Below are 16,898 nucleotides of genomic sequence, written 5' to 3'. Positions count from 1 at the left end.
ACACAGGCCTGTTTGAGTCCAAAGGCATTCTGCCAATCGGAGACTATACATGCTCAATAAATTCACACTGCTGAGACCTCTGTTTCTTCTTTTGTCCGGAGGACAAAAGACAGATGGGTTTATAGGAGGAAACAGCTATTTCAGGAGCACAGAAATGGATGCACCTCTCTAGTGGTTAGTGTCAGTCTTTGATCAAGGAGACAGACCCGTGTTCAAATAATCCCCATGCAGCCATGAGTCTCACCATGGGCTCTTCAGCTGTCTTCTCTCTCATAGCCTCACCTGCCTCCAGTGTGGTTGTGAGGAGAATATGAAGAAGTATCCACTCTTTGCAGAAGATCAGAAATAAAAGTTACATTAAATAAGCATTCTTGTTCACAGCAAGAAAAACATGATGTCACCACTTTTTCTTATAACTTTTTAGGAGTGGGAAGGGCTGTGAGCTTGTGAACTGTGAGGCTTGTATTGTTAGTAGAGGACCTTTAAAAGTAGGGATGGGTTAGAACAAAATGATTAGATGGGGGTGAACTTAATTAGCCCTACTTAGGCTTCTACAGAAGTTTATAATAAATAAAGCTAGATGAGACAGAATTAGATGCTATGTCAGACTGGTGATTACATTCAACACATCCACCTTTATTTATTTATTTATTTGATTTATATCCCGCCCATCTGATCTATACGACCACTTTCAAGTAATAACCTGGGGACTGGAGTCGAGCAACCCATGTTGTACATACTGTATAACGTTTAATAGAAAATACCAAAAATAAAAAACCTTCCTCCTATTTAAGATATTTTATGCATTTCTTACATGAAACAGAAGAGGGCAGAGCTGCATAAACTTACATGAATTTTGGTCAGTTTTGCACAACAATCCTATGCATCTTTGTTCAGAAATAGGTTTTGTTATGATCTTCCTGGCTTATCTCCAGGAAAGTGTGCTCACAGCCTAAATATGTGTGCATGAAGAAGTTTTATTTTATTTTATTTTAAAGCATGCTTTATGTTTTCAGATTTTTCATTTTACAGTGTTAATACAGCTCAGGCACATAACAGGAAAAGAAAATGCCAAAGCAGGACTGCAGCTGAACATGAAGAAAACAAAAATGACTATGGAAGAACTATGCAACTTTATTGTTGATTACGAAGAAACCGAGAGACTGATTGGTTGATTGATTGAAAATTTCATCCTAGTGGCAGAGCCACTAATCTAGGCAGAAGGAGATCAGAAAAACATAGAATAATAAAAATGCCAATAGAAGTATAAATAAGGCATCATAGACCACATGATCCCTAAAAATGAAATAAATTTTGAAAATACAATAAAATTGCAAGAGTAATAGGTGGTTGGTGGAGAGAAGTTCATAAATTAAAGAAAAAATTAATCGAAATACAAGGTTAATTTGGGGCAATTATTGTATATCTTGGTTCAGTCATCAGTCTAAATGGAGACTTGCAGTCAAGAAATCAGAAGAGAAGATTGAGACTTGGAAAACCAGCAATGAAGGAATTAAAAAAGACCATCAAGTGTCTTAGTCTCAGTCTCACTCATGCTCTGGTTTAGACTCTGAAGGCAAGCGAGGAACATGTAGAGCAGCAGAGCCAGCAATAGGTCCCTTGCTGTCCAGAACATTTTGACTCTGCCTTTGAAAGGTGGTGCTGTTGTGCCTTTGGGCTCCCAATAGGAAGAAGCCTTCTCATCCAAGCCTGCATTCAGTGCTCCCAAAATATAGATGCTCCACGCAGTCAGGCTGATCTGAGAGAAGACTTCTGTAGTGGCTGTTGATTTTGGCATGGTCTGTTTATCATGTTGTAATGCAGAAGGAGGAAGAAAAGCAGCAACTGGCAGGGAAAAAAGTCATGCCAAAGGAGAAATGTAAAACTCTTGTTACCTGGAGCATTTAATGTCAAGCATTGCATCTACGCAGACCTGGATGTAATAAAGTCAAGCATGTATATTGGGGTGGACTCCATGGGCATCCAGCCCGTCTGCTTCCCTTGGTGTCTGCACACAAACTAATCTTTTTAAAAAGTCAAAATATTTGGGTTCAAAATATTTGCGTAAGAGGAGGCAGCATTTTTGCTATGTTTTGAAGGGCCCTCCACTCCTAGCTCTCCCATGTAATTGCATGCCACCAAATTAATTCTAGCCTATGGCAACTGTTTCAAGAGTTTTATTGGTATATAGTGCTCAGGTATGGTTTACTATTTATTTATTTATTTATTTTATTTAATTTATACCCAGCCCATCTAGACCGAAGTCTACTCTGGGCGGCTAACAATAATTCATCAAAGTAAAAAAAAATATAATAAATTAAATATAAAAAAAATAATATTATTCCCTTCTTCTGGGGACATTGTGGGACTGCACAACTTGCTCAAGGCTACATAACCTGGATCTATTCCTGGGAGGCATAATGGGGAATAAAACTCTCAACCTCTGATTCCACAGGTAGATACCTAACCATACTGCTTTTTAAAAAACTGAAAATCATTTTCTGGCCAGTAGAGGGTGCAGGTGGGCTTTTTCAATTTAAAAAATGGTAAGAAAAAAAAAAACCAACTGGAATGGGATTTTGGAGTAGGTACTGCCCTCCGAGGTCTAGGGGTGGACATGTACAGCCTCCAGAATTCTGATGAACAGGCAAAGACATTTCTAGCTTTAACAATGGGCTGAACCTGGGTGTGCATTTTTAGAAACAGGATTAAGGAAATGGAAATTTATCACATTCCATTTCCTGAGGCAAGTAGTGAGACACAGTGATCTCTGATAGGAGTTGCCCAGAATTGTCAAGTAAGAATAGCAACTGTAGCGAGACAGACAGATTTTCTTTGGAAATGTATCACAGGATAAGCTAAGGGTTTTTTTTTTTAAAGAAAACTAGAACTATGTAAAGTATGAATAGTTCTGCTTTATATCCTGGTAGGTTAACATTAAATGAATGACCTGTTGACTAGTGTGTACCAGGAGGAATGACTTCCTGGGAACTTTGCCCAGATCTGTGGCACAAAAAAAGAGAGCACATTTTTAAACATAAAAAGGGTGGGATGGGAGCTTGATGATTAGTATGTAAGCCTGCACTCAGGGTGAACTGTAGATAATCATAACCTGGAATGAAATTCATATTTATACACTTTCAGAATACACCAACATTTAAAAATCTGAATATAGTGCATTTTCCTCCCTTAAGGGATCATACTATCCTTCCCCACCCCCTTGTTAACCTTGTCTCATATACTGTACTTCATATGAACTCCAAGTTGTTCCATCAGGTTCAGCACAAATATAATAGAAATCTGTACATACAAATGTTTGAAGATCGTGACTTATCAGGAGTATGGAAAATGTAGCCCTTGCTGGGTCTCTCATCAGCCTCAGCTCACCTGGCAAATAGGAAGTGAATATGCGAGTTAAGGAGTGCAAGTCTTTGTCCCATACTGTTGGTGTACATTACAAAGACAAAGTTCTACTTTCTTCATTAACAACTCCCAACTTTCTGGTAGACTAAGAAGCTGACCAGGCTCTACACCGCAGGAGATAATAGTTGCAAACAGTTTGTCAACAACCTTTTCCATTTCACAATTCCATTGTGAGACCAGGGTTCCAACCAGAGAGCTCGCCACGTCAGCTAGTAAATCTCCCAATGCATCCAGGTTTCTGTAAGTCTTTACAGGTAGACGACTGTAATGTATCCATGGCCCATGAAGAGTAGGAAAAGCTCTAATATAAAATCAACAAGGATATGATTCAACCATGACAGCGTAGTTACAGTGGCCTCCCCTTCCTCATCCCAAATGGCTAATTTCACATCCAGTACAATTGATAGCTATCTACGGTGCGAAATGTGTTGTGTTCTGGTTGTAATAATATTGAGACAGCCCTATGGTTGCTGTGGCAGCCACAAACTCTTGAGCAGCTGTGGAGTGAACACTGGAGACCTCCAAGGACAATTTTCCTGTGGTTTCCCTATAGCGTTCCAATGCCCAGCTGAGGCAGCGTTGACAGGCAGTGGAATGGCTAGAAGGGCAGCAAAATCTCTGTGGATAGAAACGTAAGAGTGGAGATGACTCCCAGAGAGAGAGGTGAATTCCTTATAGATGACAGCAACACCATCCATCTCCTCCCATCTACAGTATATTCGTGTTATATTACATACCCTGAAGAAGAAGGCTAAGATAGTCTGCTTCACCAGATTTTTCCACACATGTCTCAGCACTACTCAACAGGCCAGCTCTTTCATCTGTGATCAAAGGATTCAGGAAAGATATCTTATCTATAGATGCCCAAGCCAGAATGCAATAGGACCCTCAGAAGACCAGCCAATTTGTGTGACTATTATTACGAAAGACACTGCCTCACGTCACTATTAAAAGCAAAGGTAATATATTGAAAGAAGTCCCACCGCCCTTTCATTAGGTCACCCTAATGAAACAGACAGCAAGTGAGACATGAGGTAAGCACAGGACCTGATGTGAATGTAACTCCCTAAGGCTATCTGAAAATATTGTAGTCATTTTACAGTCTTTCAGGAGGCCATGAAAAAAAAGAGAGCTTCCTGTCATCTTTATTAAACTAGCACAGTGAAAACAAAGCTGGCAGGATAAACTGAACATCACATTTGTGACTTCTACTCATGCAATGGAAATTCCCCTTCCCCTCCAGCGGGTTGATTCCTCCTCCCACAAACTGTTCCCAGTGGCTTCATACACCGGCAGGCCAGATTTGGGGGATATGCAGTGTGCTTTGGAGAAAGATTAAATTTATTTTTCCAGAGATCTCTAATTCCATTAGAGAACACTGTTGAATACAAACCATTGTCAACATATCTATTGCAACTCATGTAGTTATTCTAATCTGGCTCTTGTTAAATGACACAGATGAACAATCAAGTTACAAATAACCATATGTGTAAACTGTTGTGGCTTTATTTCAAGATTCTTTAGGTTGCACTTTCAAAAATTCTGGAAAAAAAATGTGCAATGGCATTAATAAAAGGAACCAGTAAGGAGTTTCAGATTTAATTGATATTCTCGGGTTTTCTCATCTGAAATAGAAAGTTCAAATTTCCTGACATAAGGAAATAAAGTCTTCTTTCTCAAGCATTTGGTCAAAACTTTGTACCAAAAAGAGGCTGTTCTTGCTGAAAATGCACTCTATTTTTGTCATGACTTAAGGAAAACAACTTTAATTTCAGGTTTGTACAGCCACCATCTAAGAAATCCTGAAGCTCTGTTATTACTCTGTTGTTGTTTAGTCGTTAAGTCATGTCCAACTCTTCGTGACCCCATGGACCAGAGCACCCCAGGCCCTCCTGTCTTCCACTGCCTCACGGAGTTTCATCAAATTCATGCTGGTAGCTTCGATGACACTGTCCAGCCATCTCATCCTCTATCGTCCCTTTCTCCTCTTGCCCTCACATCTTCCCAATATCAAGGTCTTTTCCAGGGTGTCTTCTACTCTCATGAGATGGCCAAAGTACTGGAGCCTCAGCTTCAGGATCTGTCCTTCCAGTGAGCACTCAGGATTGATTTCCTTCTGAATGGATAGGTTTGATCTCCTTGCAGTCCACGGGGACTCTCAAGAGTCTCCTCCAATACCACAATTCAAAAGCATCAATTCTTCGGCAGTCAGCCTTCTTTATGGTCCAGCTCTCACTTCCATACATTGCTACTGGAAAAACTATAGCTTTGACTATGCAGACCTTTATCAGCAAGGTGATGTCTCTGCTTTTTAAGATGCTGTCTAGGTTTGTCATCACTTTCCCCCCAAAAAGCAGGTGTCTTTTAATTTTGTGGCTGCTGTCAACATCTGCAGTGATCATGGAGCCCAAGAAAGTAAAATCTGTCACCACTTCCATATCTTCCCCTTCTATTTGCCAGGAAGGAATGGGACCAGTAGCCATGATCTTAGTTTTTTTGATGTTGAGCTTCAGACCATTTTTTTTGCACTCTCCTCTTTCATCCTCATTATGACATTCTTTAATTCCTCCTCAATTTCTGCCATCAGAGTGGTTTCATCTGCATATCGGAGGTTGTTGATATTTCTTCCGGCAATCTTAATTTCGGTTTGGGTTTCCTCCAGTCCAGCTTTCTGCATGATGTATTCTGCATATAAGTTAAATAAGCCGGGGGACAATATATAGCCTTGTCGTACTCCTTTCCCAATTTTGAACCAATCAGTTGTCCCATATCCAGTTCTAACTCTTGCTTCCTGTCCCACACATAGATTTCTCAGGAGATAGATAAGGTGATCAGGCACATCCATTTCTTTAAGAACTTGCCACAGTTTGCTGTGGTCCACACAGTCAAAATCATTTGGGTAGTCAACGAAGCAGAAGTAGATGTTTTTTTGGAACTCTCTGGCTTTCTCCTTAATCCAGCGCATGTTTGCAATTTGGTCTCTAGTTCCTCTGCCCCTTCAAAATCCAGCTTGTACTTCTGGGAGTTCTCGGTCCACATACTGCTGAAACCTGCTGCCATCACTTGTGGTGATCCCCCTTGTGGTCCCTTGTTTCTCTGGGCTCCACAAAGGTGAACACACCCTTTTCGCTGCCACCAGGTATTCTCTTAATACCAATACAATCCCCACAAACTTAGAAGCTACTCAAAGAACTTAGGAATCAGGGGTTTTGATCAAACTTTCTTTTATTAAAGAACAAAAATTATAAGGAAAAATCAAATATAACTGTTTCAGGTGTTCAATTATATTAAATCATGTATTCAATCACTGGTATTATTCATATCATGCTTATGCGTTCATTCTTGTTTGTTCAATATGATGTAAACTGCTCAATTCTCTTTCCTAACCCCTCTAATCTATTCCTAAACCCTAACACTCTCTCAATAACTTCTGGTCCCTGACTCTCTCTAACCCTATCTCTTTCCAACTCTCCCTATCTGTCTCTTCCAGCTGTCTAACTGTCATTCTGACTCCGCCCCTCCTCTATCTTCTGATTGACAGGCAGGAATGACATCATCTTTTGGAATCCGCTACACCTGCCTTGTAGGATTTTGAGCATAACCTTACTAGGGTGTGAAATGAGTGCAATTGTACGGTAGTTGGAGCATTCTTTGGCACTGCCTTTCTTTGGGATTGGGATGTAGACTGATCCAGTACTCTGGCCACTGCTGAGTTTTCCAAACTTGCTGGCATATTGAGTGTAGCACCTTAATCGCATCATCTTTTAAGATTTTAAATCATTCAACTGGAATGCCATCACCTCCACTGGCCTTGTTGTTAGCCAGGCTTTCTAAGGCCCACTTGACTTCACTCTCCAGGATGTCTGGCTCAAGGTCAGCAGCCACACTATATTAGTGGTCCAGGACATCCAGATCTTTGTGGTATAATTCTTCTGTGTATTCCTGCCACCTCTTCTTGATGTCTACTGTTTCTGTGAGGTCCCTACTATTTTTGTCCTTTATCATGTTCATCTTTGCACAAAAGGTTCCTTTAACATCTCCAATTTTCTTGAACAGATCTCTGGTTTTTCCTTTTCTATTATTTTCTTCTATTTCCTTGCACTGTTCATTTAAGAAGGCCCTCTTGTTTCTCCTTGCTATTCTTTGGAAGTCAGCATTCAATTTTCTGTAACTTTCCCTATCTCCCTTGCATTTTGTTTTCCTTCTCTTCTCTGCTGTTTGTAAGGCTTTGTTGGACAGCCACTTTGCTTCCTTGCATTTCCTTTTCTTTGGGATGGTTTTTGTTGCTGCCTTCTGTACAATGTTACAGGAGACGTATAATGAGAAGTACGTCTTTCTTTGGTGTCAGTTCTAGAAGATGTAGTATATCTTCATAGAATTGGTCAATTTCAGCCTCTTCAGCATGGGTGGTTGGTGCATAAACTTGAATTATTGTGATGTTGAAAGCTCTGCCTTGGATTCCTATTGAAATCATTCTCTCATTTTTGAGATTGTATCCCAGTACAGCTTTTCCCACTCTTTTGTTGACTATGAGGGCTACTGCATTTCTTCTATGGGATTCTTGCCCACAATAGTAGATATGATAATCATCTGAATTGAATTTGCCTATTCCCATCCATTTTAGTTCACTGATGCCCAGGATGTCAATGTTTATTCTTGCCATCTCCTGTTTGACCACATCCAGCTTACAAGGTTCATAGATCTTACATTCCAGGTTCCTATGCAGTATTTTTCTTTACAGCATCGGACTTTCCTTTCACTTCCAGGCATGTCCACATCTGAGTGTCCTTTCAGCTTTGGCCCAACCACTTCATTAGCTCTGGAGCTACTTGTACTTGTCCTCCACTCTTCCTCAGTAGCATGTTGGATGCCTTCCGACCTGAGAGGCTCATCTTCCAGCGTCATATCTTTTAGCCTTTTGTTTCTGTCCATGGAGTTTTCTTGGCAAAGGTACTGGAGTGACTTGCCAGTTCCTGCTCCAGGTGGATTGCGTTTAGTCAGAACTCTCCACTATGACCTGTCCATCTTGGGTGTCTGTGCACAACATAGCCCATAGCTTCTCTGAATTTCTCAAGCTCCTTGGCTTTGGTCCAACCACTTCATTAGCTCTGGAGCTAATTGTACGTGTCCTCTGCTCTTCCTCAGTAACATGTTGGATGCCTTCTTCCAACATGTTACTGAGGAACATGTTGAATCCTCTGACCTGAGTTATTACTCTAGTTCCATGGAAAAGCAGCACAATACCTGTTGTTTGTCACACACTGAACCAAACATCCTGGACTTTTTGTTTATCCAGTTCCAACTGTCATCTCCACTTACAGGTTTCTAGGAAACATTGCAGAGAAATGTCTCCGCCTAAGGACCGAAGGCCCAACTCAGTACAATACAGTTTCTTCTATTTGTATTTATATTGTACCATTTGTCCAGCAAGCTTAAGGCACTCCATGTGTTCTCCTTTTCCCCACTTTATCCTTACAACAACTGTGTGAGGTGGATGTGATTGAGAAACTGTGACTGGCCCAAGGTCATCCAGTGAGTTTCATGGCAGAGCAAGCATTTGAACCTAGGCCTTTTTAGTCCATCACTCTAACCATTGCTAACTCTATTTATATGAAATTACAGAGGCAATGGAGAGAGGAAAACGATGCCTATATACAGAGGTAAGCGCTGATCAGTCTCTGCTTCATCCAAGGCTGAATCCTACTGCTCAGGGTCACAGCTCAGAGGATTCAACTATTGTTTGCCTAGAGCCAATTTTATAAGCTTGTGATTTCAGTTAGTAGGTCAGAATGTCACCATAGAAAGGATCCTCATCCTTGTAGGTACAGGACTGTGTCTTATCCAGGTTATAAAGCCATTATGAGAAGTGGCCTCTTGGCTTTCACTTGTCAAGCCCTCATTCACCTTTTTGCTCCACTGAGCACAATTCCGTGACTTCTTAGTGGAGGAATTAAGCAGAGAACACAATGGGGATTTACCAATAATTGTTTGAAGATTAAATTAAATGACTGCTCTGTACAATATTTCTGAGTGGATTGGGGCACATAGCTCTAATTGCCTCCTTGTCTCTTCTCATTTGCTACACATTTGTCAGTGCCAAAGACTTTCTGAGCAAGATTTAAGAGAGGTGGCGTCTCATGCTTTTCACTGGGTACTAAAGCCAGCTTCGGATTATTACTGCACAAATTCAATGTTGTGTACAGCTGCATTGCAAACCATGCACCAAATCAAGGTGCATTTTTACTAAATTTGTTTGAAATAAAAGCTCACTTGATAAACATTCAGGAATAATTGTTTACATCTTTCCTCAGTGATTATCACCAGCTAAACCTTAAAGACTGGCAGATTCATTTTTTTCAAGCAGAATTCATTAACATCTTCTAAACCAAATTTGCAGATGAGAAGGGACTACTTTTTAGCTTGCAGGACATTAGCATTTTGGGTTCCATATTAATAACACGATCAACTTTAGTATTTTAGGAACAGGTTGATGCAATGACCTCTATCACAAAAGAAAAGAAAAGAAAGCTAAGTTTACAAGACATCATCCTTTCAAATTAGTGATCTAAGTAGCCAATTTAGTTCTGCTTCTGCAGCATTAACAATTTTATTCAATTTTGAATCAATCAGTGCATCAACCTGTTTTGAAAATAGTAACATTGATTTGATTTTGTTATTAATGTAGAAGCAAAAATTCTAATGTACCACAAACTAAAAAGTGTTATGCAATAATTTGGTAATACTGCAGGCCATTCTTCCTTGGCCATAAAGCTATTAATTTAAAAACTTTTTACACAAAACATCAGCCTACAACCAATATTCTCCTGGTGCTTAACCATAAGTGTGATGCAACTTCCTGTCCCTTACCTTTTCCCTTTCCAGCCCTGATGCTACCGAAACTCTACTTCTAGAGGGTGTCATAGCCATCTGGTGGGGGCATGTATGGGAAGCTGAAGCAGGACGAGGAGTTCTGCCAGCAAAGGGATCTCTTTTGATTTGGATCATAGTATTAAATATATGACTGAATACTTAATATTTTGTTTACTATGCAATTCTGTACACGGGTGGTCAAAAAGCATGCCCCGCTGAGTTTTATTGGGCCTGCTCCCCAGCGATATGTGCATAAGACTGGATGTTTAGTCCATTTTTCCTGAATATATTTAGGCTGTTATGAACAGGACAATACATATTGTTACAAGAAACTGTGCATTCAAAGTAGAGATACCTGTGGCTGAAATCCAGTGGCAAGTCACAACTAGAATAGACCCATCGAATCAGTGGAACTTATAGAGGAATTGGCTCATAAAATTCCTGATTCAATAGCGCTATTCTAGTTGTGACTTACTACTGGATTTCAGCCCATGTGTAGGATGATGTCTTTTATGTATATATTTAAGCACCGGGGAAAAGAGTAGCTGGTATAAAAATGATAATTTTGATACTGGAGGTGTTTTTCTGCCTGGCTGGCAAAATGGATGTCTTTGGCTCGATCCCTCATTTGTGACTTTATTGACATACAGGAGTGCAGCTGAGTTAATTGTTAAGGATCACTGTGTTGGAAAGAATGGAGACCCCTTTGGTCATTAGCCAAATTGGTAGAATGAGCTACTTCTTTAGCATTGGGATGCAGTTACTTTGAGATTTATCACATTCTTTTGAAGCTTTAAATTGGTGGGATTAACTGGAGAGATGCTGCCTTTAGAAGCACATCAGGAGAAAATATTTTTAACCTATTCAACACTTAGAATTTGTGTGGATTTGTTTTTAAAGTTAAGTGCAAAGAACCCTTGTGTTAAGACTTGTCTCCTGGTTCATATTCCTACAGCATATTGCAGACAAAATTGTCTGAAGGTGGCAATAATTTCTGTATCTGAAACCATGCTTTCAATTCTATGCAGGCACAATATATTCAGAATGGAAAACCTTCACCTGCACTGATACTTTTATGATGAGGTGAGTAACATGAGGAGTCCAGTTGTTGTCAGAGTACAAATCCCATCAGCCTTAGCTACTGTAGCTTATGGTGCAAAATGCGGGAAGTTGCATTTCAACAACATCTGCAAGGCTGCTTTTTGCTCAGTTATTTTATGAGAACCATCTATGCAGCATGTCAGAATTGGGAGGCAATCAAAGTTGACCCTTAACAGTGGAATATTATCTCTAAAAGCAGTGCCTGAGTATTTTCTATAGTGCCACAAGTTTGAATTTTCAGTTGGTGTTTCATGGTCAGGGACTAAATGGCATAGATTTTTCATAAAAGGTAAAGGTAAAGGTTCGCCTTGACAATTTTTGTCCAGTCGTGTTTGACTCTAGGGGGCGGTGCTCATCCCTGTTTCCAAGCCATAGAGCCAGCGTTTTGTCCGAAGACAATCTTTTCATGGTCACATGGCCAGTGCGACTTAGACACAGAACGCTGTTACCTTCACACCGAGGTGGTCCCTATTTATCTACTTGCATTTGCATGCTTTCGAACTGCTAGGTTGGCGGGAGCTGGGACAAGCGACGGGAGCTCACTCCGTCACATGGATTCGATCTTACGACTGCTAGTCTTCTGACCCTGCAGCACAAGCTTCTGTGGTTTAGCCCGCAGCGCCACCACGTCCTTTCATATTTAGATTTTTCATATTTACTGGTTAATCATCTTGAGACTATGGGATGGGCTGAAAATGTAACAGTCTAAATAAAGAAACAGGTGGAGAATAACAATGCGTGAAGGTGAAAGCTGATATCAAAATATCAGAAGCGTATTTTACATTTTTAAAAAAATCTTAAAGTTGCATCTTGGAACTTTCACTACAGATCTTACAGCTTCAACATCTAATCAGGATGATATGTGGACTTCTATTTTCCCCTATCCCTAGCTTTGCAATGCCAGTCTAAAGAACTGATCAGCAGAATATAAAATAGGTTTTGATCGTTCAGTAGTACAATAAAGGTGCTAATCCCATACCTTTATTCTGAGCAGAAAAATACTGTATGATGACTTCCCATTCTCTTCAGTGATGGAGAATGTTACAAGCCTCAATGTTTTTTTTCCCTTGCTGTACTTAAGGAACAGCATCTTTTTCATGAAATAGAAGGAGGAAGCCCATACACACATATGCACACACAGAGCACCATGTGTGAAAGAGAATTCTTGGCTGATCAAAGTGCAAGAACCAGAAAAGGGGCAGAAATATTAAATAATGTTATTAGAAGTCAGTGTATCCCCAAATATTTGTAAACATCACTCACTGTTCTGGTGTGTTCAACTCAACAGCCTTTCCTGGTGAATTAATAAACTATGCCTGCATTAAAAGCTTTGGTGGTGACAAAATAAAAATCCAATTAAGGCAATAAAAAGCTAAAGATTTACCATCTGTGAAGAACATCTAATGGTAATTACTTCATCCAAGAAAAACTGCATGTAGTGTACAGCAAGACATATATCAGAGGACATTCTGGACATGAGTTTTAGCCAATTATGTCTTTTGGTTTCCAGGACCAAAGAAATTAATTGCTGCCCAGCCAAAATGGTTTCTTCACTCAAAAGATTTTGTTCCAATTGTAAAATATTCATTTGGGCAACTGTTTCCAGTGTTAGGCCCTGAAGTAGTTGATTCTGTATCCTTAGAATATGAACAACTGAAGTGACCTTTTCTCTGCTTTTATGAACATAGGCCTCTGGGCCAGACAAACATTTGATATAATTGCATCCAATGTTGTGCTGAACTGCCAATCAGCTTTTTAAAACTTATAACTCCTACACAATGGTCAAACTGCTACCATGACATAGAAGGGAATGTGAACACGTTTGGCTGTCCCATGAGCAATGGCAGCATCCTGTTGGCTGATCCCTTCCACTCTGGAAGCACCGGAAGTGCTATTTCTATCTCAGCCTGCATTAAAAAAAAAACACCTGCATATAAGATCAAGCCGTAAAATGTTGCAAAGGTCATATTTACACCTGTGGTTGTACTAGGGAAGTAATAAGTGATGAACCATTTACTGTATCTTGCATCCTGAGAGTCTTTTGGCTCTGGAGCTTATGGGAAGGACAGTATAACTCTGGCCAATCATTGAAGTAACATTTCTGCAGCATCACTTAAAATCAAAGTGGACTCATCCAATGGTTCTCAGTCTCTGGACCACCAGATTTTGGAACACCCTCTTCTAGGATCTGCAAACATTGGCCGTGGCTGAGGCTTATGGGGCTCGAAGTCCAAAATGTCTGGAAGGCTGAGGATTGAGAGCTCTGAGAGACTTCCAATTTGTGGGATCTGTTTTGTTTTTCCATCTAGGACTCTGAGTCTACCAGTGAGAAGCAGGTGCAAAATGGTACAGTGGTGCCTCGCTAGACAGTTACCCCGCATAACAGTTTGTTTGGGTTTTTTTGCTAGACATTGACTTTTTGCAATTGCTATAGTGATTTGCAAAACAGTGATTCCTGGGGGGGAATTTTGCTGGACAATGTTTGGTCCCTGCTTCGCAAACCGATTTTTGCTAGACGACGATTTTGACAGCTCCCCCCGCGCTCGCAAAACAGGTGTTTTTGGGACCTAAGCTTCACAAGACAGTGATTTAAAAAGCTGATCGGCGGTTCGCAAAGCAGCTTTCCTATGGCCGATCTCCGCTAGACAACGACGATTCTTTCCATTGGAACGCATTAAACAGGTTTCAATGCATTCCAATGGGGAAATGCTTTTCACTAGAAAATGATTTCGCTAAACAGCGATTTCAGTGGAACGGATTATCATCATCTACCGAGGCATCACTGTATATTGCGCGATACTGTGGAATCATGTGCAATACATTGGCTCACATGGTATAGTCTAAAACACTGGAATGGTCTGCACATACTAGCACAAATGAGTATCAAACTAATTACATCTTAGGAGTTCTAACAACCTAGTCTAGAAGAGGGGAGTAGTGTATAGCTACTGCCCATAAACCCTTGCAAAGCTATTGCAAATCACTAGATCCAATCTACCTCCTGCCAACATTTGGACTAGATTTAGAAATGTGTAATCTTTCTCACGCATGCTCACTACATGATTTCCCACTTTTCAATAACCTCATTTTTGATACTGCTCAATTACTGAAAAACAATAGACATATTAGAGTTACCACTGGCCAGCTGCTTGGAAATTTTGCACCTGTGCGACTTGGATTATGGTTCTGATTTACATATAGAGTACTACTGAACATTGGGGAAAGAAATAGCAATCATTTAGGAAATGCAGATGGCACCATATTACTGGCAGAAAATAGAAATGACTTGAAATGACTGCTGATGAAAGTGAAAGAAAAAAGCACAAAAATACTGGCAACAACAGTAAAAAGATTTTTTTAAATGTAAATTTAATACTGATAAGGAGGAAATTGAAACTGTCAAAAAGTTCAGTCAATCTAAATGGAAACTGCAGCCAAGAAATCAGAAGAAAATTGGACTTGGAAAGACAGTGTTGAAGGAACTAAAAAGAATCCTGAAGTCCAAAATTGTGTCCCTGGAGACCAAGGCCAAGATCATCCATACTATGACTGGTTAATTAAGAAAGCTGACAGGATAAAAAAAAAAATAATTCTAAACAAAGTTTTGTTGGAGAGCTTCACAGATACCATGGAACAAAATAAGCCTCTGTGGTCACTACATGCTAAAATGACTAAAATGAGGTTTTCACATTTTTTACATGTCAAGAGGATTTAAGACTCTCAGGAAATGACAATAATACTAAGAAAAGTTGAAGGCAGTAGGAAAAAAGGAAGATATAACATACAATAAAGGAAGTCATAGCGTCTCATTTTCAAATACTGAGCAGTATTTGAATCACTGGATAGAATCAATGGAATGTCATTACAGTAATTCATAGGATGGACATAAGCCGGAAGCAATTTGACAACACATAAGAACAACAACTACTGAATACTGTACTATGAGTGGAGGGTGGAGAACTAGATATGGGAATGATGATTCTGAGAAAGTTCATTAACATGCATGTTGTCCTACTTGAATTGTCTTACCTTTATTGATAATGCACTATTTTAAGTCAGTGGAAGAAAACAATCACTAAACTGCAAGGACCATAACGACTAGTGCAGGCACTGCATTTCTTAGAATTTCTTTTCAATATTTCTTCATATGCATTGGCACAGGTCAGAGACACATATTTGGGAATGAAGAAACCAAGAAACTCCCAGCATGTAGTGTTAGGGAAGTCCCCATGGCAACTAACAAAAAGAATCCATAACAACAAATTGAAAACAAATTAAGAAATATAAAGCAGAAGTCACAAATTAAAGATTATGGAATAATAACATGCTAAAATATGAACATTCAAAAAGTCAAGAACGCTGTACAATGCAGTGGATACAGCGATAGACTGGGACTTAGGAGACCTGGGTCTGAATTTTTGCTCCTTATTTGCGTACAGAATGGATTATTCCTCAAAAATAAACATAGTATGTTACAATAAGAGAGATAAAAATCGGAAACAATATTTTCAAAACGGCATTATTAACTTTTCAAAATTATGTGGTCAGTAAATGCTTTGATGTCATAGGAACAGCCTCGTTTTTCAACACAGGCGCAGCAACTTCGAAAATAGGTTGTAGAATTGAGCAGTGGCATGACTCACGAAATGCACTTCAAGATTATATATAAATTTGCTACCCTATATCCAGTCCATGAATGAAGATAATTTTAATTAGTTCTACTGGCTGTATATAACACTAGTAGCCTCAAGTACCATGGCAATTTTATAGTAGCAAACCTACATTTTACGGGGATGAAAATCTAAACCTTAGTTTATCATGTCTCAAAGGAATACTGTTTATTTATATGGAGGTTGAGGTGTAGTACCTACCACCCATCACAATAAGATCCATAACTAATCCAATACTCACAAGGCAGGTAAAAAAAATTGGTTTTCTTCATTGTGAAGTAAACTGATTAAGTTCTTTGTTTCAATCCATCTGCTCTTTTCAAAATACTGACACATCCAGACATAGAACCACTTTGGAAATTGTCATCTTTGAGGGAATGTTCTTGTTTGTTAGAAGAAAAGAGAGAGAGAGAGAGAGAGAGAGAGATATGAATTGTCTCACAAGGAATTACTGGTATTAAAAAATTTATTTTTAGAAGACAGTGCAATCCTGTACATGCTTATTTGAGAATAAGTGCTATTGATTCTAATGGAATTTCACTGAGTAGACATGTAAGCATTGTACTATAACCATAGGGCAATAGTACCACTTTGTACTGTATATTGAAAGATGCATAATAGCCTAAAACAAAATAGCAATATCTACAAAATCCATTATATCCTTTCCTTTCTCTTCCCTTTCACCGGCTACAGCCTTGATCAGTCAGAATGCTTCTCTTCTCTCTCGCTCCTCTTGTTTTCCCTTCAAGGTGTTACAAGTAGAAATATGATTGTGAACAGAATCTTTCTGTAACAATTACAGCAGCGGCAATATTCTTATATAGTGCAACACAA

The 16,898-nt window shown here is 39.5% G+C and overlaps 1 long non-coding RNA gene across 1 annotated transcript in view; it reads right to left on the bottom strand.

The window, feature by feature from the left end:
* Positions 1–1,757: 1,757 nt before the first annotated feature.
* LOC140702342 (uncharacterized) overlaps positions 1,758–16,898 on the bottom strand; it is a 39,663-nt gene continuing 24,522 nt past the window's right edge. The window contains exons 2-3 of the long non-coding RNA XR_012081474.2: positions 3,311–3,387; positions 1,758–1,845 (exon numbers count right to left, since the gene is read on the bottom strand). This is a non-coding gene — a long non-coding RNA (uncharacterized LOC140702342). The remainder of the gene's footprint in view (positions 1,846–3,310; positions 3,388–16,898) is intronic.

The sequence above is a fragment of the Pogona vitticeps genome, chromosome 1 (assembly GCF_051106095.1).
Source record: "Pogona vitticeps strain Pit_001003342236 chromosome 1, PviZW2.1, whole genome shotgun sequence".
Classification (NCBI taxonomy): Eukaryota; Metazoa; Chordata; class Lepidosauria; order Squamata; family Agamidae; genus Pogona; species Pogona vitticeps.
Note: the sequence above shows the minus strand (reverse complement) of the source record. Positions and strands in the feature narration are given on the sequence as shown.